Source organism: Piliocolobus tephrosceles, chromosome 14 (assembly GCF_002776525.5).
Source record: "Piliocolobus tephrosceles isolate RC106 chromosome 14, ASM277652v3, whole genome shotgun sequence".
NCBI classification, from domain to species: Eukaryota; Metazoa; Chordata; class Mammalia; order Primates; family Cercopithecidae; genus Piliocolobus; species Piliocolobus tephrosceles.
In genome coordinates, this window is record NC_045447.1 from 34,772,999 (window position 1) to 34,799,415 (window position 26,417).

Here is a 26,417-nt window from a genome sequence, read left to right on the forward strand (position 1 = left end):
CGTGCTTCATTGAGAATGCCCAAGACAGTGCATCGTCTTTTATAAAAATTGTGTTTTGTGTGATTTTTTTTAACCCAAAATTGATACCAATTCTGTTACCCCTGTAACTTTTAGGCAATATAGAACCACGTATCTTCATACCTGTGTCAGCAGTATGTAGAGGAAAGAAGGGTACCGAAATGAGTTTTTGTTCTAGCAGTACCCCCAGCACATACTCATATGCTCCCTGAACCTCAGCTTACTTATCTGTGAAATGAAGCTTGTAGAAAGGTTCAGGGCAGGTACAGTGGCTCACGGCTGTAATCCCAGTACTTTGGGAGGCTGAGGTACGTGGACCACGAGGTCAGGAGTTCGAGACCAGCCTGGCCAAGATGGTGAAACCCCGTGTCTACTGAAAAAAAAAAAATACTGCGTGGTGGCAGGCGCCTGTAGTCCTAGCTATTCGAGAGGCTGAGGCAGGGAATTGCTTGAACCCAGGAGGCAGAGGCTGCAGTGAGCCGAGATCTCACCACTGCACTCCAGCCTAGGCAACAGAGTGAGACTCCGTCTCAAAAAAAAAGAAGAAAAAAAGGTTCAAACAAGATAATAGGTGGTGCAAATACTCTGTAAAATACAATAATTAGTAACAAAGTGCACTTAGGAGATAGTCACCTGTAGACAGTGTCTAGCACAGTAAAAAATACTCAGTAAATATCTGTAGGAAAAAAGAAGGAGCGGGTAGAGCTGTAAGGAGAACGAGAGGGAAAAACAAAAGGAAAATTCATAAGGGAGGGACATTAAATTTTCTCTTTTTAATTCATACATAGTAATTAATACTTAATTAATACTTATGGGGTACTTGTCATATTTTAATACATGCATACTATCTGTAATGGTCAAATCAGGGTATTTGGGATATTCATCACCTCAAATATTATTTCTTTGCATTGGGAACATTTCAAATCTACTTATTTGAAATATACAATATATTGTTGTAACTGTAGTTATCCTACTGTGCTATTCAAATCCTAGAATTTATTCCTTCTAACTGCATGTTTGCAACTATTAACCAACCTCTCTTCACCAAACCCCCACCCACATTCTTCCAAGTCTCTAGTAATTATTACTCTACTTTGTCTTCATGAAACCAATGATTTTAGCTTCCACATATGACTAAGGACATGTGATATTTTCTTTCTGTGCCTGGATTATTTCACTTAACATAACGATCTCCAGTTTCAGTCATGTTGCTGTAAATTACAGAATTTTATTCTTTTTTATATGTCTGGGTAATATTCCATGTATACATATACCACATTTTCTATATCCATTCATCTGTTGATTCCTTATTTTGGCTATTGCGAGTAGTGCCACAGTAAATTTGGGAGTGCAAACCTCTTTTTCTGTATACTGATTTCCTTTTCTTTGGATGGATACCCAGCAGTGGGATTTCTGGATCACATGGTAGTTCTATTTTTAGTTTTTTGTAAAGCCCCCATACTGATTTCCATAATGGCTGTACTAATTTACATTCCTACCAATAGTATATGAAAGTTCCCTCTTCTCTGCATCCTTACTAGCATTTGTTATTTTTTGACTTTTTGGTAATAGCCACTCTAACTAGGGTAAGATGATATCTCATTGTGGTTTTGATTTGCATTTCCTTCAGGATTAGTGATGTTGAGAATTTTTTCATATACCTGTTGGCCAAGTTTCTCTTTGAGCTGCTTATATTTCAGTCTGTCTCTTCATTTTTTTCCTCCACCACTGTCTTCCTTTCCTTTTCTTATTTTTAGTTCTTCAGTTCCTAAGTTCCCCAAATTATGAACCAGCTTAGAAGGGAAAGGGTTGTTGGGAGAGGGATACACTGGCATCCACAGTGAGATATTTCCAGTGGCTTAGGAAGATCTTAAGATAACAATGATAAGATGATATGTAACAAGTAACCTAATCAGTGATAGCCAAGAGATCAGATTCTTCATTATTCCACTTCAGTCCTCAGCTAGAAACTTGGAAGTCTGACTCTTCTGGCTTTTTAAAAGTCATGTGGCTTTAGAGCAGAGTTTCTCCACTGAGCACTATTAAGGCCAGATAATTCTTTTCTATGTACAATAGATTGTTAAGTACCATCCCTATTCTCTACCCACTAATTATCATTAGTACTTCCTCCACCCCAATATGACAAAAAATGTCTTCAGAGATTGTCAAATGTCCTGGCAGGAAAGAATTGCCCCCCAGTTGAAAACTACTATTCTAAAGCATAAAATTATTGTGTTCTGAGATAGTTTTCCCTACTGAAGCTGGAGTAGTTCTCCTACCCCAAAACTCTGGTGTGAATTCATGGGAGTGATCAAGTGCAAAATAGTTGAGAGAGGATGAGCTTTGAAGCCAGGAAATCTAAGCTTGAATTTTGACATCTTTCATTTGTATTTGTTTTTCATAGGCAACTTAGTTAACTTCTCTGTATTTTATTTACTCAATCTATGTACTAGAATATGGAAGTTTCCTTCATAGCACTTATCACCGCCAACTATGTGTCTATTTTTCTCTCTGCCTTTACTAGAATATAAGATTCATGAAGAAAGAAGGATAGAGTCTTTGGTTTATAACCACTGTGTCCCCATTGCTTAGAATAAGTCAGGCATATAGGAAGGCCTCATATGTACTTGTTCAATAATTTTTCTATAAGTAGCACAAAGTCCATGTCTAGTACATAGTAGGTATCAGCAACTGTACTTTCAGTTGGTTCTTATTCATGGTAGTTATGTTCTATAATGCCATCACAAACACTGAATTAAGCAACTACTGAACCACTGCTCCTAGGGGAAATATGGGGTTGGGTTCCCTTGGGCCTCTGGTAACATTTTCATCAATAGCACAATATATACCTCATTTTAGCTGTGTCTGTTTGAAGAAATTCTGTTTTATATATGTTGTTGATTCATTAACATTGAACTCACAGCCAACAGCACTATAACTCATGCCTGAACTAACTTCATCAAACTCATGTGTTTTCTCTGAAGGCATATTATGTATGATTTCTCTTATACTTAGGAAAAACAGACAACATTTTAGAACTATATTTGGGGACCATTTGAAAGAGCAAATCTTTAACAAAAAAGCATAAAAATGCAAAAAACATGGCACTAACTTGTTGTGAGAAAAACATAGGACTCAACTTCCTCTCCTCCCCTCAAACTTGAAAGTTGCTGAGAGACCACAGAGTGAGTTGGATAAGTCCAGCTTGGTGAGTAGATGAGTTTAATAGGACTTACATACAGGGCACTCCTGGATGGTGGCAGGACAGCTCTAGAGATCTGTGGCACCACTAGAGATCTGTGGCACCACCCATCTCTAAACTGCTTTCAAGCTAATTTTCTGGCTCTTCGCCTCCTGTGTTTGAGTGAGGAGACTGTCTTTCTTGATAGGTTCTCAGATACTCTCTGGGATGTTGGGTTCTCAGAAACACCTGCTTCTTGGCTGGGCACCATCGTCTTGGTTCACTGTTCAGCCTTCAGGGATAAGGCAGCAGACATATGCCTTTAAATGACCTGGTGAGGGATCTGTCACACTGCATGAGTAGATCATGGACAGAACACTTACTTACAGTACGAGAGCTGAAACAAGAAGGCAGAATGTCACCTTGTTTTACTTCAGCTGCAAATATGTACCCTGGTAAGTCAAATTTTTTGCCACACTGCACATGTCCATAGATGACCATGAAAATGTCACAATCATTGATTTAGAGGTTACAAATAAATGCTGGTATGTGGACAAATTTATAAATATAGAATCCACAAATAATAAGGATTAACTATATTCGTGGACAAAGTCAGCTTCTGCAAAAGAATACAAGAAGACACTTACTAACTTAGTTATCAGGGAGAGTAATGAAACTTCAACCCGAGTGTGGTATTTTCTTATTTTTATCTAACAACAGAATACAACTTCTCTCACCAAGGTACCCCCTTTACCAACACACAAAAGAAAATAGGGATTACAACTTCCTGGGTGAATGCTTTGTTCCCATTCTACGTTCCTTGTGATTCCTCATTTTCCACATATTAGGGGATTTTCCAGTTATCTTATTGTTATTGATTTCTAGTTCAATTGCACTGTGGTCTGAGAGCATACATTCTTTGGTCTCTATACTTTTAAATTTGTTAAGTTGTGTTTTATGGGTCAGAGTATGGTTTATCTTGTTGAATGTTCCATGTGAACTTGAGAAGCATGTACAATCTGCTGTTGTTGGATGAAGCATCTATAAATATCAATTAGATCAAGTTGATTGATAGTGTGGCTTAGGTCAGCCATAACCTTACTGATTTTCTGCCTGACTGATCTATCAATTACTGAAAGAAGAGTGGTATTGAAGTTTCCAACTATAATAGTGCATTTTTCTTTTTCTCCTTGCAGTTCAATGTTTTCACTTTATGTAGTTCGATGCTTTGTTGTTAAATGCATGTCTTATTGAAGAATTTACCCTTTTATCATTATATAATGTCCCTCTTTATCTCTGATAGTTTTTCTTATTCTGCAATCTGCATTGTTTAAATTGAATATAGCTACTTCAGCTAACTTTTGATTAGTGTTAGCATGGTATATCATTCTCCATCCTTTTATTTTGAATTTAAATCATTATATGTAAAAGGGGTTTCTTGTAGAATGAGTCTCCTTTTTTAACTATTCTGTTAGTCTCTGCCTTTTATTGCTGTATTTAGACCCTTCACATTTAAAGTAATTATTGATATAGTTGGGTTAATAGCTATCATGTTTTTAACTGTTTTCTATTTATTGCATTTGTTTTTTGCTTATTTCATTTAATTAATTAACTTTTTTGGTACTTCATCAGAGTCTTGCAAACACTCCATGAGGGAAATATCTTGGATTGGTTCCCATTTAGAGATAAAGAAACCAAGGTTATTAAAATAAAGTGATGTAACCAAGGTTACATACAATAAAAATGACAGCAAGAATTTGAAATTTGTGAGTGTTCTTTACATGACAACATTATCTATCATATATTCAGCAAACTCATCAACGAAACTCTGATAAAGCTTCCAAACCACATAAAACTATGCCCTCAAAATTTCTAAAATCTACATGCCTCCCCAAGGTTTTTTCTCTCCAAAAACAATCTGGGAACATTTAAGAACCCAGAATATTTGCTTTAGTTAAACCAAAACACCATAGATTAAGTAACAGCCAGTGAATAACAAATTCTAACATGGTTAGCATAAGAGCAAGAACAAAATGGAAAAATGTAATTTTTGCTTCTTCACAGAGACTGGTATTATCCATGAAAATTAAGCATATAGTTTCAGGGTGCCAGGTTTCTTAAAGAGCAAGAAAAAATTGTAGCCCTCTTCTCAGCCAGGCTGTTCAGTTTTATCTTCCCATAGACTGAGGTCATTTAAAATGAATTGTTACAACCTGGCTCCTGAATGACGATCTATTTCCCTATAAAAGTGCCTCTCCCTGCTTCCATGGGGAAGAGAGGAAAGACAAAACTGTCTCTAACCCCAAACTATAATTTTAGTAATTACTAAACCAAGTGACTGCAGCCATAATTGAGTCATTCAAAGCCAAATGGTAACAATAATTATTTTGTCAAATTTGAATAAAAAAGAGTTTTTTTGGAGGGAAGAAGTGGAGTTGAGCTCAGGAGACCTGAACTGTCAGTCACAGAGCAGGAGACTTTTCCAAGCAGAGACGATCTTCCTGGCACTGTGGTTCTCTTTTGTGACTATGATAGACATTTCTTGTTATAGATTATGGCCTTGTCACACTTAAACTAATCTCTCTTCCTGTTTTCAGGCCCAGATCATTCCCCTGGGCAGCAGTCATCAATTTACATGGAGAGGCACCTGAAGAAACACAAAACCTATTTATCACACTTGCTCAGAGTGTACTAACAGCGACTTCAAACCAAGCATGGTTCCACATTTCAATCAGGCTACACCTCTGCAACATCATAAATAGTGTCAAGATATATTAAGAAAATAGATGGAAGAGGAGAGAGAGAGACTCATGTGAAATATGGGGGTCAGTGAACTCAACCCTCATATGACCACTTTGGTGTCTATATGAATTCAGTATAGCTTAGATAATATCCAAACATGTTAAAGTCACCTGCTTACTTGGGAATGGGCACTTCACCATGACAGTTGATGAAACAGCAGCCATATTTGGTTAGAAATTCAGAAACCAGAGAGGAAGGGGTTCATATCCTTGAATCTTCTTCCCTCTAACTAACCAACTATTGTCTGTGCATCCAGTTATTAGTTTCAATACAGACAATATTTCCTACTTGCCCTTCTTAGGTTCTATCTTCCATTCAGAATGGTCGGTACTATTTCTGCTGAAAGCTGAGTTTGCCCCACTTTCTTCTAAGGGATGTACTTTCTTCCCAATGTTATAAATTTTTCAGACTTCACTAAAGATGCAAATGACATTGCTGATATTCTGTCATGGTCAGGGAGTTAAGGGGGAAGCAAATCTTTCAATGTCAGTGGATTCAAGGTCCTAGAGTCCCATCAGTTCAAAGGGAAATGAATTGAACAGAATCAGGAGTCACTTATTTGGAACAATTTCGCGCCTTTCCCCTCCCCCAAATATTCTTTTCTTTGTTAATATTCATGTCAGTTACATATATAATAATCTAGAACAAGGCTGTCAGACGATGCCTTTGGGTCAAATCTTATTCCCTATTATGGTAAATAATGTTATATTGGAATATGTAATAGCCACATCTGCTTGTTTGCTTATTTTCTATAGCTGCTTTCCTGCTACAAGGGCAGAGTTGAGTAGTTCTGCAGAGACCATATGGCTCACAAAGTTGAAAATATTCACAATTTGACTCTGCAGAAAATACCTGCAGAACACTGATCTAGAATGTGATCAGAATGTATTTATTTGAATAACTTGCATGTTTTCCCTCAAAAAAATCTTCTTTCGTGGATACTCCTATCAATGTCATACAGCAAGCTAGAACATACTAAACACAATTTATTTTGAATAGTTTTGCAGGCCCCTTTCCCATGAAAGGTTCTTCTCCTTATGTTGATATGTCCTGTCACTTTCACAAAATCATTATTTGAGTTGATGTATTTTACTCTTTTTCCTACGAAGTCTCCATTAGAATGACCAAATATATATAAAACTGAACTGAATTTTAATAATACAAAATAATATAAAATCTGCTCGTGATGCCAATAAAATATAGAAAAAGGAGAATTGTGACTATTATCAATAATTAAATTTAAAAAATATGTTTATATCTCACTTTGGGTACTACTCATCAAACTAATCACAATTAACTCTATAGTAAAACTTAAAATTGAGACCAAACTACACTGAAAGATAAGTAAATTGCCTTACAAGCTTTAATTGCCAAATCAGAAAAAAGTGAATTAAGGAATTAATATTTTTTTTAATTTAAGAATTTTTAAAAAGTGCACAACAAAAATACAGAAACAAAGGTGAAATAAAAGTAAAAGCAAATGATCCTGGAACAGGAACGAGAAAGATAGGTGAATTGATAAAGCAGAGATGATATAAAACATAATTAATAAATGAGAAGACTCTGGAGTACTGGCTATGAAGACACATACTCTGGAGCCAAAAAGGCCTGGGTCTGAACCTCAGCTCCACCACTTAATGGATGTGTCACCTCTGATGATCTATTTCTCTTCTCATAGAAGAGGACTCGGATGTGCAGATAACCAGAGGCTTCTCAATGGTAATGTGCATAAAAACACAAAGCATTAATGATAGTTACAGAGGAAAGGCAAGAAACAACCTCAAATGTTCAGGAAAGGACTTTCAAAGGAGCTAGGAATATACGCTTAAGAAAGAAGAGTGGGCCAAACAAAGAAATGTGCATGACTCCAAATAAATGTTATATTATGGGGAAAGAAATAATAATTGCAAATGTATTTGTTGAATAATAACTGCACATTTATATGTTTATCTCCTACTTTAGATTGTGAGCTTTCTGATAATAGAATATGTCGTTCCTTTGGTGAAAGAATGAACAAACACCTTCATCTTTTTAACAAATTCACTGAGATGATTTACATGCCACAAAATTTACCCATTTGAAGTGTATAATTCAATACATTTTAGTAAATAGACCAAGTTGCACAATGATGACCACAATTCACTTTAGAGCATTTCTGTCACCTCCGTAAGCTTCCTTGTGTCCAGTTACAGTTAATCCTCATTCCTATCCCTGTTTTGTGATTGACAAAACTGATACCCAGAAAAATTATTTGGCTTTCTTATGGCCGTAGAAATGAGTGTGAAAAACAGGTCTAGAACTCAAGACTACTGACATCCTTTATGTCCAAACCCACTTCACTATACCATACAATGCTCTCTGCCATGATAATGTAACAATAATTAAACCTGAGAATCAGTTATTACACTCTCTTTTTTTTTTATCAACAACAACCATATTGTCATTGTTATTTCTATTTTCATTATCATTGATGAGGATTATATTATAAAATAAAATATATAGTGTTCACTGTTACCTATTCTAGGCATTATGCTGTATAGATTGTCTCCTTTAGAATAGAGGCTATCATACCATGTGGTAGCTCCAACAATCCCTGAGTTTCAAATGTGCTTGAAGACTCTTCTGTCAGAGCCATTTTCAATTTTAATGATTATGTTTGCCTAGCAGCCAACTTGGCAAACTCAGTCCAGAATCTTAAAATCTATCAGTAAAATGAGTGATAAAAGAAGGGACATGCATTAGGAATCCTAATCCCATGTGAGGCAGGGTTGTATGGTCAAACTTTTGCCTAACACTATCAACATCTTAAAATAGACAAATGGAAACAAAAGAAGAATCAGTAAGTCTGCAGTGTGGTCATAAGCAGCTTAACTTCTTTTTCTCTATTAGACTTGATTTTTGATGTGTGTAGCTTTTCTCTGCTATTCAAGAAACCATTAGATATCAAAATTCTATGTATAGTGAAACTGTTTTAGTCTCAGAGTACTACCTTGATTGGCTCTGCTGTTGTTAGAGCATGGCAAAAATGAATTTCCCATAAATTCTCTGTGCAGCAATGATGTTTTGGTTCATGCTTTGAGTAATGGACTAAATCAGCTCTCTTAACGGGCATCTGTTCATAACTCACTAATATAGCATGATTATTTGGTGAAAACAAGCACTTTTCAAAACACTTTTGCAGAGATCTACTTAGGAAGAAGATAATGCTGGGAGATCAAAATGAGAATAAAAAGTGGATGTGTAGTCCTTACATCAAGCTAATTAACAGCTTGGCACTTCTAACATTGAAAGCACGCAATTATCATGGGCCAAAATACTGGTCATCAACATTTCTGTAATGCAGCTGGCACCAAAAGTATCATACAAATAACTTCCAGCAAAGGCTAATGGAGGCAGACATAATGCCCCAGACCAGCTTGAAAATGGAGACTGGAACCCACAGCAATTAGACATTTCATTATGGAAAAAGTAACTGTGGCCATTCAAGAGTGACATGATTAAGATATCCAATTGCTTCTCGAAAATAAACTGCTACCATCTTTTATTCTGCTCCGTGTGAGGTTGAACCTTTATCTTGTCAAAAATGTCTAAGCATATGTATAACATTCCCACAGGCAGTGGAGTAAGAGACACTCAGAATGCTGTATTCATGAGGGGGCATTGCTGAAAAAGATGTTTTTCCTTTTTACATACACCTAACATTGTGTACAGATACCTAGGGGTCTTGTGTGGATCTGAACTCCATCTATGAGGGTTCCTAATGTAATGCCTTTAGTGGGTATAAAATATATAACAGGCAATGTTAAAGGATTATTGTTCAGGGAGTTTGTTTTGATGGAAAAATAAACTGAACAAATATGGACTAATTAAAATTATATGTATTGAGTGTCTGATATGGGTTAAGTACTGTGGTATGCACCCAGATACACAGGAAAATAAATAATCATCTTTGCCCTTGAGAGTTTCCCATTTTAGTGGGAAAGGCCCATTTTTAAAGAAATAGATTCAATATAAAATGTTAACTGTTCAGAGGGCAAAATGTCCAGGATAAAAAAAGGACCAAAGTAGAACACTGGGATGAAAGCTGGAGGAGCGAGTTGGGGGGGAGTTGAGTGAAGGTCTCATGGGGATTACTCTAGATTTAATTTACTACAGCACATATGCGTACATTTCTGGGGTTTATGATATTTCAATTTCCCCATCAGATCCTATCACTGAGAAAGATGAACCCTGAATATCTGGGACAGGTCTCAGTTAATTTACCACCAAAAGTATCATACAAATAACTTGATTCTTGTATACAAGAATCATCATGTATACAAAATGAGTACTCAATAAATGTTAGCCAAGATTGAGAACATGGACCCATGACGCAGTCTCAGAAAGTCCTGGCAAAATGTGCCCCAAGGTGGCCGGGGCACGGCTTGGTTTCATATTTCTTAGGAAGATATGAGACATCAATCAATATGTATAAGATGTACATTGGTTCTGTCTGGAAAGGCAGGACAACTTAAGCAGGGAGGGGGCTTTCAGGTCACAGGTAGGTGAGAGACAAATGGTTGCATTCTTTTGAGATTCTGATTAACCTTTCTAAAGGAAGGAATTGGATATGAATTCATTTTAGTGAGCAGAGACATGACTTTGAATAGAATGGGAGGCAGGTTTGTCCTAAGCAGTTCACAGCTTGACTTTTTTCTTTAGCTTAGTGATTTTGGGGGCCCCAAGATTTATTTTCCATTCACATTTCCTCACTTTTATTTTTAAAATCTTTTGGAGAAATTCTGATTCTTACTGTCTCATAGAGACCACTGTTCCTTTCATTTCTTTCCTCTAGGGACTCATTCCTTTGTAGGAATTATGTATGCATAAAATGATGTATAAAGTAATATAAACATAATCTTATTGTAGGCACCTAAAAGCATGATTCTGAAAATGACTCTATAATCTTCACCAGACTGCTCTAAAAGGGTCAATGGAACAAATTAATTAAAAAAATAATAATAATAATAATTGAGGTGTGTTATCTTAACAACCCTGGTTCATTCACCATCCATGAAGGTATACAAAGAGACCTGACTTCAAATGCTGGCTCAGAACTTCCCACATGATAACAAGTGAACTACTTAATCCTAGTGAACTTTATATTTCTCATTTGTGAAATTAGAATAATAATAATAAATTGAGAGAGTTAAGGTAAATGAAGTATTAGAAGAATCATCAAGTATACAAAGTAAGTACTCAATAAATGTCAGTTTCCTTTCAATTTTACCTTCTCTGTAACTATCTTAATAACCTTTCCCAGTTGATAGAGTAACCACATCTCTACCAATTTGTTTCTTTTTGGAAATACTGCATTTTCAGTTATTTATTACTTGAAATTAATGTCAGTCTAGGAAATTTCTGTCTCATTTTCTGTTTCAACAACAAGGACAATAATATGTTAGCATGTAAAGTGTCCTGGACTAGAAAACCAATGACTCTCTCCTCTTCTCCAGCTATGAGACCTGACCATTCAAACTTCTAGATTTTCAGCTCCTGAAAAGTTACTACACTATGTATATTTTCTCATCCTTTTTATTACCAAGAGCCCTTTCCCTTATTTTTTTATATAAATCAAAGTTTTGAAAATTTTTATTGCCATAGACACTGTATTATAGGATAATCATTTCCTTAAAGTTTATTAATCAAATATAAATAAATTGATCTTTTAATTAGCATGAGCTAATCAGTATTACCACACAGAATTACTATAATTTCAGGCAAAATCAAAGAGAAGTGGAAATTTATTTTCAAAGGTGAATGTGTTACAACCTAGTTGGCACTTTCTTGCTGGCTACTCAAAATAAAACAACACCTGGAGACAGCAGGTGTTGCAGCAAAGAAAGAGTTTAATAATTGCAAGGTAGGTGAGTGAGGATTATAAGAGATATTTCTCAAATCCACCTCCCCTAGAATTTGGAGAATTAGGTTCTTAAGAATTGTTTAGTGGGCAGAGGGCTAGGAAAGGGATTCTGCTGATTGGTTGGACTGGGGATGAAGTCACAGGGATGCCAAAACTGTCCTCATGCACTAAGTCAGTAGTTCCTGGGTAGAAGTCACCAGTCCCAGTGCAATCAGTTGGTTTATCACAATGCAAAGTCTGAAAAATATTGTAATGACCACTCTTAGGTTTCACAGTTGGGGAAGTTAAAGCAAGCTATGAAACAATGACTGGTTACTATTTAACTATTCCTGTATCTTAACAGCATCCAGGTCACTGCTATAATTTTCACCTTGTAGGCTTTTATTAGTTTTATAGAGACAGTTTCAGTCCCAAAATAGGAAGGGCATTACCTTTGGAAAATGATTATTATCAACGTTGGCTTAAAGTTAAACTATAAACTAATTCCTCAGATAAACTGTAAGTTAAATTCCTCCCATAGTTAACTTGGTCGATGCACAGAAATGAGCAAACATCATTAGCTTGTTGTTAGAAATGCAAAATGCTTGTTCTCCAGTGCCACAAAGAAATAGCACTTGAACATAAATTTAATTTTCTCAGCAAGGCCATTTTTACTTTCTGCAGAAAGGGTACACTCACCAGCAGTCTTGCCACAAGACTGCACTGAACAAAGGAAAAGCAAACATATTTATCCCTTATGCAATTGGGTCATCCTTACTGCTGTGTCCTGCATCTATTGGCTGGAGCTGGACTTCACAGTCTAAACTGATACCCAATTTGCTAACAACCTAAAACTTTCCTAAACAGGTAAGTGCAAGGGAGAACAAAGAAGAAGAGGAAGTTGCTTACGAAAAGTTTAAGGAAGCAATAACATTTCCAAATAAGGAAGGGGCATAAGCTCTGAGCTAATACTTACCTGGGCCTGTCCAGACATGCCTGAGTAAGCAAAAGCAACTAACTGGGCTGAAGTGTAAGAACTAATAGTTGATAGGAGGCTTTAGAGTAAGAAGCTATTATTCCTAGTGTCTAATATTTTATTGGTAAACCAAGACAAGCTTTGAAGAGGAACTTTTCTACTTTCTACACTTGTGATGAAGTAAGTTATGTTAGATTTATCTCACTGGTATAATTTTGCAAATATAGTTTCAAGTGAAAAATTTTGTACAGTTTTTTGATTTGTTGCAAAAAATTCGTAAACTGCTTCATTCTTCTCCAACCCTCATCTCCATTACTTACCTTTTAAATTCCTAAGTGTCAGGGCACACTATAGGAATAGATCATTTCTAGATTTATTTCATCTCTAAATTCTATTCAAATTCACAAACAACTCCAGGTACACCTTATCTAACCTACCTCTGCAATAATTTTAAATTGCCCCTCAATATTCAATCATATTAGCAATGAGTGTTTTGTATTTTTCAAAGTTGTTCAGAAAAGTTAAAAACATTTTGGTTCCCATGTGTGAACCCAGAAAATCTGAGAAAGGTCTCAATTTAGGAAGTTTATTTTGCCAAGGTTGAGGACATACCCATGACACAACCTCAGGAAGTCCTGATACATGTGCCCAAGATGGATGCGGCACAGCTTGGTTTTACACATTTTATGGAAACATGAGACAATCCATCAATATATGTAAGAAGTACATTGGTTTGGTCTGAAAAGGTGGGACAACCTGAAGCAAAGGCAGGAAGACTGGAAGTAGGGAGGGAGCTTCCAGGTCACAGATGGGTGAGACAAAGGGTTGTATAATTTAGAGTTTCTGATTAGCCTTTGCAAAGGAGGCAATCAGATAAGCATGTATCTCAGTAAGCAGAGGGATAGCTTTGAATAGAATGGGGGGCAGGTTTGCCCTAAGCAGTTTCCAGCTTGAATTTTCCTTAGTGATTTTGAGGGCCCAAGACATTTTCCTTTCAAACATGTATTTTGTTTTCATTGCATTTGCTTTGCCTTTAGACCTTTAAGCTGTTGTGCCAAACAGCCAATGACTCTAATTATTGTACTTTGCCTGACTGTTTAGAGATCTACATTATTAAGATTGTTGGTAGTCACTGAGGAAATGTTATGCTTTAAATCTGTGATTTTGAAAAACTATATGATTTTTTCCAGTTTTTTTTTTCCTAATGGCTGGGATAACTGTAGATACATTTGATATCTCATTCTTCCCATCCCCACTTTGCACTTGTGCTTAGAGAAAATCACTCTCTTAAAATGAGTATTTACTTTACTAGGCCACAGTTTAAAAAATATAAACAACATTTATTATTGTTTAGAAAAGTCCATAAACAATATGTAGTATTTTGTTTTTAAATTTGAAATGAGTAGTATCGTACTTCTGCTTTTTCCGTTTTCAACTTGCTTTTTTATGCTCAGTGTTGAATTTTTGAGAGCTATCCACGTTGATACATATTGTTTATCTTAACTGGAATGATAATCCATTGCTTGAATGTATTCCATTTTATTCATTCTCCTAACTGATTCCTGCACCCTAGCACCTTCTGGTCCCTATGCAAATAGACTCCTGGTGGGGCTGCCCTATTAGTCTACTAAACAAAGCCAGACAGGCCTAGATTCTGATATGGACTGATGTAAAGCTCAAACCAAGAACTTCACTGTTTCAAATATAAATTGCCTTATTATTTTTAGTCCTGTCTCAGCTCATAGAGGCAAGAAAGTAAAATGTTTCTTTTTTCTTTTTTTTTTTTTGAGACGGAGTCTCGCTCTGTTGCCCGGGCTGGAGTGCAGTGGCCGGATCTCAGCTCACTGCAAGCTCTGCCTCCCGGGTTCACGCCATTCTCCTGCCTCAGCCTCCCGAGTAGCTGGGACCACAGGCGCCGCCACGTCGCCCGCTAGTTTTTTGTAGTTTTTAGTAGAGACGGGGTTTCACCGGGTTAGCCAGAATGGTCTCGATCTCCTGACCTCGTGATCCGCCCGTCTCGGCCTCCCAAAGTGCTGGGATTACAGGCTTGAGCCACCGCGCCCGGCCAAAATGTTTCATATGCAAATAACACCTAGAATGTTGCTAATATATTGAGTATACTATATTCTGTTCTTTGTAAAAGATTGGTTTGGGCAAGCTTCATTAGCTCTCTATCAAAGGAATGGGAATGCAAGGGAATGAGAAGGAAGAGTGGCCAGATGCTTTTTGAAGTATAGGAATTTCTCCTGCAAGTTTTCATAGCTTGAATAGCTATGATATTGATTATGTAATTAAGGAATCAAATTTATATTACTTCCATTATTCTAAAGCTACTGGCAATTATAATCCTGCAAATTTCTAGTTCTAAACTTTTACTGAATCATTTTTATGTGATTTTTAATAATGGAAGGTTTCTTAAAAATGTCATTATTGGGCCGGGCGTAGTGGCTCATGCTTGCAATCCTAGCACTTTGGAGGCTGAGGCAGGTGGATCACCTGAGTGAGGTCAGAAGTTTGAGATCAGCCTGGCTAACATGGTGAAACCCTGTCTCTACAAAAAATACAAAATTAGCTGGGCGTGGTGGCACGGGTCTGTAATCCCAGCTACTCTGTAGGCTGAGGCAGGAGAACACTTGAACCCAGGAGGCGGAGGTTGCAGTGAGCTGAGATTGGACCATTGCACTCCAGCCTGGGTGATAGAGCGAGACTCTATCTTAAAAAAAGAAAAAAATAAAAGCCATTATTGGATTATGGCATAGAGAAAGTATTCTGACTTCTTTTGAAATAAGTACTATGAATCTTCTTTGAAAATACTTAATAATTTTGCCATTAAGAAAATGACCTTCTTCAAGTTGACAGCCAAATCAAGAACTCAATTCCATTTACAATAACCACAAATAATAAAATATCTAGGAATACAGTTAACCAAGGAGTGAAGATCTCTACAAGGAGAACCTACAAAACACTAAAAAGAAATCACTGGTAGCACAAAGAAATTGAAAAATCCCATGCTTATGGATTTGAAAACTCAATATTGTGAAAATGGCCATACTGCTCAAAGCAATATACAGTTCAACAAAATCCCTATTAAATTACCAATGTCAGTTTTCACAGAATTAGAAAAAGCTTCCTAAAACTTTTATAGAACCAAAAAAAAAAAAAAAAAAAAAAAGAAAGATCCTGAATAGCCAAAACAATCCTGAAGTAAAAAGAACAAAGCTGGAGGTGTCACATTATTTGACTTCAAGCTATACTACAAGGCTATAGTAATGAAAACAGCATGGTACTGATAAAGAAATAGACACATAGATTAAGGGAACAGAATAGAGACCAGAAATGAAGCCACATGCCTACAACTAACTGATCTTCAACAAGGTGACAAAAATATACCATGGAGGAAGGACATCCCTATTTAATAAAGGATGCTGGGAAAATTGGATAGCCATATGCAGAAGAATGAAGCTAGACCTCTATCTCCCACCATATACAAAAATTAACTCAAGATTGAATAAAGGATTAAATGCAAGACCTGAAACTATAGAAGTCCCAGAAAGAAACCTAAGGAAAACTCTTCTGGACATTGGTCTGGGCAAAGAATTTATGACCCAGTCCTCAAAATGAAATGCAATGAAAACAAAAATAGACAAATAGGACTTAATTAAACTAAAGAGCTTTAGTACAGCACAAGAAATAATCAAGAGTAAACACACAACATACAAAATGAGAGAAAATGTTTGTAAACTATGCATCCAGCAAAGAAATAATATCCAGAATCTGTAAGGAACTAAAACAACTCAGTAAGAACAAAACAAATAATCCCATTAAAAAGTGGGCAAAAGACATGAACAGACACTTCTCAAAAGAAGATATACAAGCAGCCAACAAACATATAAAAAATATTCAACATCACTAATCATCAGAGATGCAAATTAAAACCACAATGAGTTACCTTCTCACACCAGGCAGAATGCCTATTATTAAAAAGTCAAAAAGTAACAGATGTTACTTTTTGGAGTAATAAAAAGGAGAAAAGGAAATGCTTATACATTGTTGGTGGGAATGTAAATTAGTACAACCTAGATGGAAAACATTATGGAGATTTTTCAAAGAACTAAAAGTGGATCTACCGTTTAACCTGGCAATTCTACTACACTACTGGGGATCTACTCAAAGAAGTCATTATATCAAAAATACACTGCATTCATATGTCTATCACTACACTATTCACAATTGCAAAGACATGGAATCAACCTAAGTGTCCATCAATGTATGATCAGATAAAGAAAATGTGATATAGATAAACCATGGAATACTACACAGCCATGGAAAACAATGAAATCATGTCTTTTGCAGCAATGTGGATGGAATTAGAGGCCATTATCCAAAGTGAAATAACTCAGAACCAAAAAATCACCACATGTTCTCACTTATAAGTGGCAGCTAAACATTAAGTACACATGGAAATACAGAGGGAAGTAATAGACGCTGGGGATTCCAAAAGTGAGGTGGGTAGAAGGGGCTGCTGAGGGTTGAAAAATTACCTTTTTGGTACAATGAAGCCCAAACCTCACCATTATGCAATAAATACATGTAACAAACCTGGGCAAACAAACCCTTGAATCTATAAAAATAAAGTTATTAATAAGTGAAAATTATTTTCATATTTATTATCTCCATTTTAATTTTTCAAAAAGATATCTAGTAACAGACTCTGATTATAGGAAAATTTAAATTCAGTATTAACTCTAAAAAGTTGATAGCAATTAGCCAAGCAGAGGGAACTTCTGAACTAGTGGTACAGTTACTGGGGTTGGTGAACACTGTTTATTTTTTATTGCAAATTACTAAAACAAGAAACCAAACAAAATAGTTTCTTAAAAGTTCTCATATTACGTATTTTATTTGCAAGATTAATGAAACAAATGTAAGATGACACAGATCCAAATTCCAACATAAAAGCAAGACAAAAACTGCAGTCTAAAATAACAATTACCAATGCAGTTGTTATGAATGCAAAATAAAAGAGGTACTTTTATTAATTTGTTTTGCATTTAATACAGTATATGAGGTAATACTAACTTACTTTGTTCAATATAATTTGCATTCTTTCTAAGCCCATGAAAGTGAGTTCTTAGTCTCAGTCTTTTTCCTGTGTACTTGCTTACAGTAGTGTTTTCCTTCATTCTGAACATTTACAAGTTGATTTTTGAAGAGATTTGCTTTCCTCCAACACGCTCTGTAGAAGACATCAATCATTGTCCTAACTACTGGTCTTCTCTGGCATAGCGGTCCTTTCTCATGTATACTTGTTATAATGGGGAGATGGCTTTAAATAATTTGAGGCAGGAAGAGCTATTTCCAGCTTGTAGCCAGAGCTGAAATGAAGTCTCTCATCATAAGATTTGCTATGTAGCTTCATTAAGTGTTACCTTCACATGAATCCCAGAGCAATAGCCTCAGAAGTATATCTACAAACATATCTTCCTGCTCAGTCCTAATGGAACCATGCAGAACAGATTCCCAAACTTTCTATGAGCTCTACTGGTTTACTCAAAGTCTCCAACTCTATTTCATCTTAGAGGACTGGGAAGCTTGAAAGAATGTTATTTGTCTTTCTATCTATCCTATGACTCTACCTCTCAATGTCACCAGTACCTGTCAAAATGTCTCTAGCCTTTCACCTCTCTGCCACCACCATTAGATACATAAAATAATGATTAGGAGTGCATTGGGAAAGGGCTCCTTTTAATAATAAATGCCAATCTAGATGTAATTGCTTAAGGATTTGATGTCCAATTTTAATCTAAAAATTATTTATATTTAATAAATAATATTTATGTTTTAATATTTTAAAATATATACATTTTCTAATGTCAAAACCCAATATCTATGGTTTTTCAATATGTAAATAGAAAAATATTACCTACAAGAAATCCTATACCTTGAATTTATATTCTAAGGGCTTTCTTTACCATTAAGGGTGAACGTTGACAACAGAATAATATCCTTGCTTCATTATAAAATTTACAAATTATAAAAGGTTCTAGCCAGACATTCAACCATTTGTATAATAGTTCAACTCATCACTGAAAAACTTGTCTCATTGTAAAAATAGGGCAAAAAGGCAGAAAATGATTATTTTTACATTTTCATAGCAAGAAAACATGGATATTGGAAAAACTAGAAGTTAAAGAGTGGAGGGGAAAGCCAAAGGGGGAAAAGTGAATAGAGAGTCAAATATATAAAAAGAAAGTTATATGTGGATGATAACGTAAGAAAGTTTATTAATTTGATGTGAACCTAGAAGAGAGAATGTCAGTGAGAAAGGGGTATACTGTTTAGAAGAAGGCAGTGACACAATTAATGTACATGTGACTATCAAAGCTAAACATACAAATACCCTGTGTCACAGAAATTCTACCCCTGGATAAATATCCAGCACAGGAGGGCTTGTACAAGAATGTTCATAACAGCTTTGTTTATAATAGGCAAAAAACTGGAAACCATCCAAATATCCATCAACAACAGATAGATGGATTCAGGTGTACCCAGACAATGGACTATTAAACAGCAATAAAAAAGAATGAACTACCAATACATGCAATGATATTAATTAATCTCACAGATATAATGAGTGAATGTCAGAAACCAAAGGCTCTTTGGTGTATGGTTGTATTTACACAAAGTTCAAAAGCCAGAAAAGTCATCTACAGTAATAATGGTCAGATTAGTGGTTACTTTTGAGGGGTACTAACTGGGAGGGGCATGAGGATACTTCTGAGATACTGGAAATATTCAAAATCTTGATTTGAATGGTGGTTATGTGGTTTATATATGTAAAAAGTAATATTGCTATGTACCAAAGATTTTTGCCCTTAACTGTAGGTTATATATCAATAAATTATTATTATATGAATATGCTACTTAAAAGTTAAATGGCTCCAAACACAGAAGACGGTATTTAGAATATGGGCTTACCAGTATAACATGAGCCTTGTCCCATCAGAAGGCCCAACCAGACAAGATGTGCACCATGAGTCAACTGGTCTCCAGAACAGACAGAAATTCCAGCCAGAAGAGACAGCAATTCTAGCTGTAAAAACCCTCCTTCACAAGGTTGCTTAGTTCATACCTCCACTGACGATTTCCTCAGAACTCTATATTTATTTATCCTAGTTTACATTTTCTTTAAAACTGAAAATGGCCTTTATTTATTTATTTATTTATTTGTTTGTTTGTTTGTTTGTTTATTTGAGACGGAGTCTGGCTCTGCCGCCCAGGCTGGAGTGCAGTGGCGCGATCTCGGCTCACTGCAAGCTCTGCCTCTCGGGTTCACGCCATTCTCCTGCCTCAGCCTCCCGAGTAGCTGGGACTACAGGCGCCCGCCACCAAGCCCGGCTAATTTTTTTTTCTGTACTTTTTTTGGTAAAGACAAGGTTTCACCGTGTTAGCCGGGATGGTCTCGATCTCCTTACTTCGTGATCTGCTCACCTCGGCCTCCCAGAGTGCTGGGATTACAGGCGTGAGCCATCGTCCCCAGCCTTTGTTTTTATTTCAAACTCCTTCATTCCCTGTCACCATTGTTTCTTCAGGCTCTCATACAAACGCAGGCTTTCTTAATATTCTCTAAAATTAAGAAATCATAGGCCGGGCGCGGTGGCTCAAGCCTGTAATCCCAGCACTTTGGGAGGCCGAGATGGGCGGATCACGAGGTCAGGCGATCGAGACCATCCTGGCTAACACGGTGAAAACCCCGTCTCTACTGAAAAAAAAAAAATACAAAAAACTAGCCGTGCGAGGTGGCGGGCGCCTGTAGTCCCAGCTACTCGGAAGGCTGAGGCAGGAGAATGGCGTAAACCCGGGAGGCGGAGCTTGCAGTGAGCTGAGATCCGGCCACTGCACTCCAGCCTGGGCGACAGAGCAAGACTCCGTCTCAAAAAAAAAAAAAAAAAAAAAAAAAGAAATCATTTAGCATTGAAGAGCTCTGCTTAAACTCCACCTTATCTGTCACACTAAGTGAGTATTTAAAGGAAAAACTTGGTTTCATTTCCAACTCCATTATGTACTATTTTACCTGTCTAAGCATGTGTCCTCATCCTTACTCTTTTTTTTTTTTTTTCTTCAATTTTGACTGTTACCAAATGCAAGTCTGGTGGTCACGACAAGTTCAGTTGAAGAGCTTCTTATAAAAAGTCTTCTGTTACTTTCGTTTCTACCCTCTGTTTCACTATTCTGGATGCAAGCTGTTTATACTATGTCTGCTTTTTATTTCTCCTGGTGCCTATCTCGAAGCTTATCTGCTTTTACTCTGTCTTTTTAAAATTTATCAACTTTTGGCCAGGCGCGGTGGCTCACGCTTGTAATCCCAGTACTTTGGGAGGCCGAGGTGGGTGGATCACCTGAGGTCAGGAGTTCAAGACAAGCCTGCCCAACATGGTGAAACCCCATCTCTACTAAAAATACAAAAAAATTAGCCGGGCATGGTGGTGGGCATCTCTAATCCCAGCTACTCAGGAGCCTGAGGCAGGAGAACTGCTTGAACCTGGGACGTGGAGGTTGCAGTGAACAGAGAATGATTGCACCACTGCACTTCAGCCTGGGCGACAAGAGTGAAACTGTTTCAAAAAAAAAAAAAAAAAATCAACTTTTCAATTTTCTGGTTGTGCAACACACTGAGATACCAGACATAGTGTCTAGTGAACTTCCAGGCATAAGAATCCTGCAAGATAAAAATAAGAAATCTCAGTCCCCCAGCCTCCTTTGCAGACACGGGATGAGCTAGGGAACAAATACGTGACTTCATTTTATCTAGTCTGACTCAGCAATATAAGAAGTTGATTTGGAAGTAAGTGACTTGAGGAAATGGGAGTCAGTTTTTCAGTTGGGTAGGTTGGCACAGCTGTGGAATGGAGTGGGGAGCTTTGAAGGCACCAGTAGCGCTGGTTTTCTTTAGTATTCAGGGAGGCAGTCACCATGATAGAAATTTCCTCATTAGATAAGTTTTGCTTTGCGGTATTAGACATTATTCCTGGAATTCCAAACTTGGTTACATTACTATCTCCCCAATTATGCCTATTTCCTAATACTCTTTTAAAAAACTTCTGCTAGTCAGCTATAGTTAATATTATTTGTATTAATATACAAATAACTCAACTTCCTCTTCAGTATAAATGAAGAGATTTTAGGTCAGTTACCCTATATCCATCCTCTACCTTCCTTCTCTCTGCTAGATAATCATGTTGTTATTTTAATTATTTTATTAATGATCTGTATAATTGTTTCCTTAAATTTTCATCAGTCTCCCTCGGCTTCTTGCTTTCTAATTGGAAGATATTAACATCCCTGCTCTTTCCTCCGCTTTCATCCAACCCAGACCTCTTCCAGCTATCACTTCTCAACTTACATCAGCTTCACCTTTATTTTTATATTGTCAGTTAATATTCATATTCTGTTTTGCAACCAGATTCTAGACTTCTTTGCTTTGTTTGTAGGTTGACTCTAAAAGTTAGAAGACATTGCCTGAGTTATTTTAAAATTTTGTGAGTATAATCAGACCATGGAGTGTGTTAGCATTACTTTTCTTCTCTTTGAAACCAATATTATGACCTCTGTACTACATATGGGAAACTGTTACTAGCATCAGACTCAATGGATTGTTATTTCTTACCTTCAAATAATTGCTTAAAATCTTATCCAATTTCAATTTGCTTAATATTTGAATGATGACTTTGTTTTATCCTTATATTATTTGTCTTTGTACCATTCTTAATTACTTCCAACTTTTAGTCATACTTTTATCGTATCAGGTTGTTTTTGTTTTGGGAGGTTTGTTTCCTGTTTTTTGTTGTTGTTTTTTTCTTAACAGAGCATCATCATTTTGTCACAACCCAGATTATTTGTCTTCTAGTTCTGCTAATAAGCTGCAAATATAGGACTTCTTTTCTTTGCTGTCCTATGATGAGTTTACTCTTTCCTGGATTACCTAATCTTCCAATGTATTGATTTACTCTCTTCTTTTATTAGAATTCAATCAAATAACCTTCTACAAAATGTTAACGATAGATCAAGTTTATAATTCCTTGTGTGCCTGAAAGTATTACTGGTTGAATAATTTGAACCTCTGGGTGGAAAATAACTTTTCTTCAGAACTTTTAGACATCACTACTACATCATTCTCTAGTAGACATCCACTTCTGCTGATGCCAAACTGAAGCCACTGTTTCTTATCCTTTTATAATTGACTTGTCGTTTTTCTCCAGATGCTTTTAGAGTCATCTTTTTATCTTTGATAGCCTACAGTTTTAAAAAGTTAAGGCTGTGTGTATATCTTTATTCATTTATTGGACTGAACCCTGATGGGCCTTTTCAGTCTTAAGACTCATGTCCTGTAGTTCTGGGAAATTTTCTTCCATTGTGTTTTTGATAATTTCCTTCTCTCAGTTTTCCCTGTTTTCTCCTTATGGTAATTCTATTAGTGGAATATGAGATCAGTACAACTCTTATCTTTTCCCTAAATTATTTTGTTTCCTTAAAAACTTTTGTTTGTTCTTTCTCCTTACTACTGCTCTCTTTCTCTCTCGTATATGTTGGTGATTCTTGATTGCACACTTTTATTTAAACAAAAGGATGGTATAGCTGATGTCCAACAGCTGGAACACTTTCAAAAACAGAGGGTTATACATAATACACAATTTTATTGATATGCCAAACTAATCTCTGGTGTGAGAAGTCAATGAAATTGTTTATTTTTGGTGGTGTGGACACTGGGAAACATAGGGAACTTCTAGGACACTATGTTTTCCATTTCTGGGTCTAGGTGCTGGTTACAGAGGTATAGGCCCTTCAAAGGAATTTATCGCAGTAGTGTTATGATTTGTTCAATTTTATGTATATATTTGCACTTCAATAAGAAGGTTTATGGGGGAGAAAGCTGGTAGAAAGCATTTGATAGTGAGACGCAGGAAGAAGTAAAAAAATTTAAGAGATGGATGAACAATTAGCGTGCACATTCTGAGATGAACCTTGATCCAAACAGTCTATTTTCCCCACTGCGTCCCATGAGGTTTATCAAAACCCTCCTCTTGTGATGTAAAGGCAGTCATAGGCACTTAAGATATTTTATACAGAATATTTATAAACAGGAATCACAGCATCCCTTAACACTGGCCCTAATGTATAAGGAACAAATGGAAACGAGAGAATGCAAGAAAGCAGGAAGGCAAGAAGACAAAAATACAAATGTCACTTTTGTCTCTTTCTTTCTTTCTTTTTTATTTTTTCTTGAGACAGAGTTTCCCTCTGTCACCCAAGCTGCAGTACGGTGGCGCCATCTCAGCTCACTGCAACCTCCGCCTCCCAGGTGCAAGCGATTTCAAGTGATTCTCCTGCCTCAGCCTCCTGAGTAGCTGGGATTACAGATGCGATGTAGCATGTCTTGCTAATTTTGTAGCAAATGTCATTTTCTATGGGGAGTCTTACTGAACTCTGCTTTCTGATTTGGAAGTCTTCTTTTGTGTTCCCATAGGATCTTTGCAAATCTGAATCATAGAAATTTTAGCCTTGATTACATTTATCCATTAATGTGTCTCCCCTGTCCTCTAGAACATCACTGCCCAATAGAAATACAATATAAGCCATATGTAAAATTTACATTTTCTGGTAGCCATGTCAAAAAAAAGTAAAAAAGAAACAGGTAAAATTAATTTTCACAATAAAATGTAATAATTTTAGTAATACATTTTATTTAATCTAGTATGTCCAAAATATTATTTAACCTGTTGTTAACATAATAAATTATTGGCATATTTTATGTTCTTTTTTTAAAACGAAGTCTTTGAAAGCAGTGTGTATTTTGCACTTCAAGCACCTCTCAATTTGAGGTGGCCACATTTCAAGTACTCCATAGCCACATGTAGCTACTGGTTATTATAACCATCAATGCAGCTCTAAAATGAAACACAATGACAGCAGTGACCGTTTCTTCTCTTTACATGTTCAACACTGTAACTAACAGTGCAACACCATACAGGAAGTGCTGAATAAATATTCCTTTTCACTACCTCTGTAGATGTATAAAAAACAGATATAATACTTAATCTAAATATTAATTCATTTACTACATTTTGCGATTTACCATGAGCTAGGCCTTGTGCTAGATGCCATGGATTAGCATAGAGTATAAACTGGAAAATGGATCACAAAGTGATCTCAAGCTGGCCAATTATGGCTAAAGCTTTATAAACATTCTCAAGAAGGGAAAATTAAAGTTAATGTAGAACATGCCTGCAATTATATTTATCATGTTTATTGCTAAATATTTTGTGGTTCATATTAATTCTAGTAAAGTCATTAAGAGCATAAACTTTAGTATCAGATAGATGTGGTTTTAATTCACCACCAGCAATTTTTAGCAGAAATTAGGTTTATTTGCTTCTAAAACAGGAATAAAATTTATACTATATCCTTGAGTTCTCAAAAGGGTTAAAAGGCGCAGCACATATAGGGCTTCACATAGTGCCTGGCATATAGAAAACACTTAATGAAAGTTCACTTTTATCATTGTTGTGTCATAGGGTAAGTCAATATTCTATTAGCCATTATATTTTTATCATCATAAAAATTCTGATTTAAAGCACACTTTTGGACTGGGCACAGTGGCTCATGCCTGTGATCCCAGCACTTTGGGAGGCAAAGGTGGGTGAATCACCTGAGGGCAAGACTAGCCTGGCCAACATGGTGAAACCTTATCTCTACTAAAAATTCAAAAATTAGCCAAACATGGTGGTGGGTACCTGTAATCCCATCTACTTGGGAGGCTGAGACAGGAGGATCTCTTGAACCTGAGAGACAGAGGTTGCAGTTAGCCAAGATCGTGCCACTGCACTCTAGTCTGGGTGACAAGAGCAAAATGCCATCTCAAAAAAAAAAAAAAAAAAAAAAAGAGAGAGAGAGAGAGAGATGTATCTGGCCTACAAATTAGAATAATTGAGACATTTCCAGGCACCATCTGCCCAGAAAGAAACTCTAGTAATCAACTCCCTTATACATCCTGTATTAGCTTCTATGACAAAGTACCACAAACTTGATGGCTCAGAACAATGGAAATGTATTGTCTCACATTTCTGGTGGCCAGAAGTTTGAAATCAAGATGTTGATTGGGCTATGATCCCTTTTTTTTTTTTTTTTTTATACTTTAAGTTCTAGGGTACATGTGCATAACGTGCAGGTTTGTTACATATGTATACATGTGCCATGTTGGTGTGCTGCACTCATCAACTCGTCAGCACCCATCAATCCATCATTTATATCAGGTATAACTCCCCAATGCAATCCCTCCCCCTACCCCCTCCCCATGATAGGCCCCATTGTGTGATGTTCCCCTTCCCCAGTCCAAGTGAGCTCATTGTTCAGTTCCCACCTATGAGTGAGAACATGCGGTGTTTGGTTTTCTCTTCTTGTGATAGTTTGCTAAGAATGATGGTTTCCAGCTGCATCCATGTCCCTACAAAGGACGCAAACTCATCCTTTTTTATGGCTGCATAGTATTCCATGGTGTATAT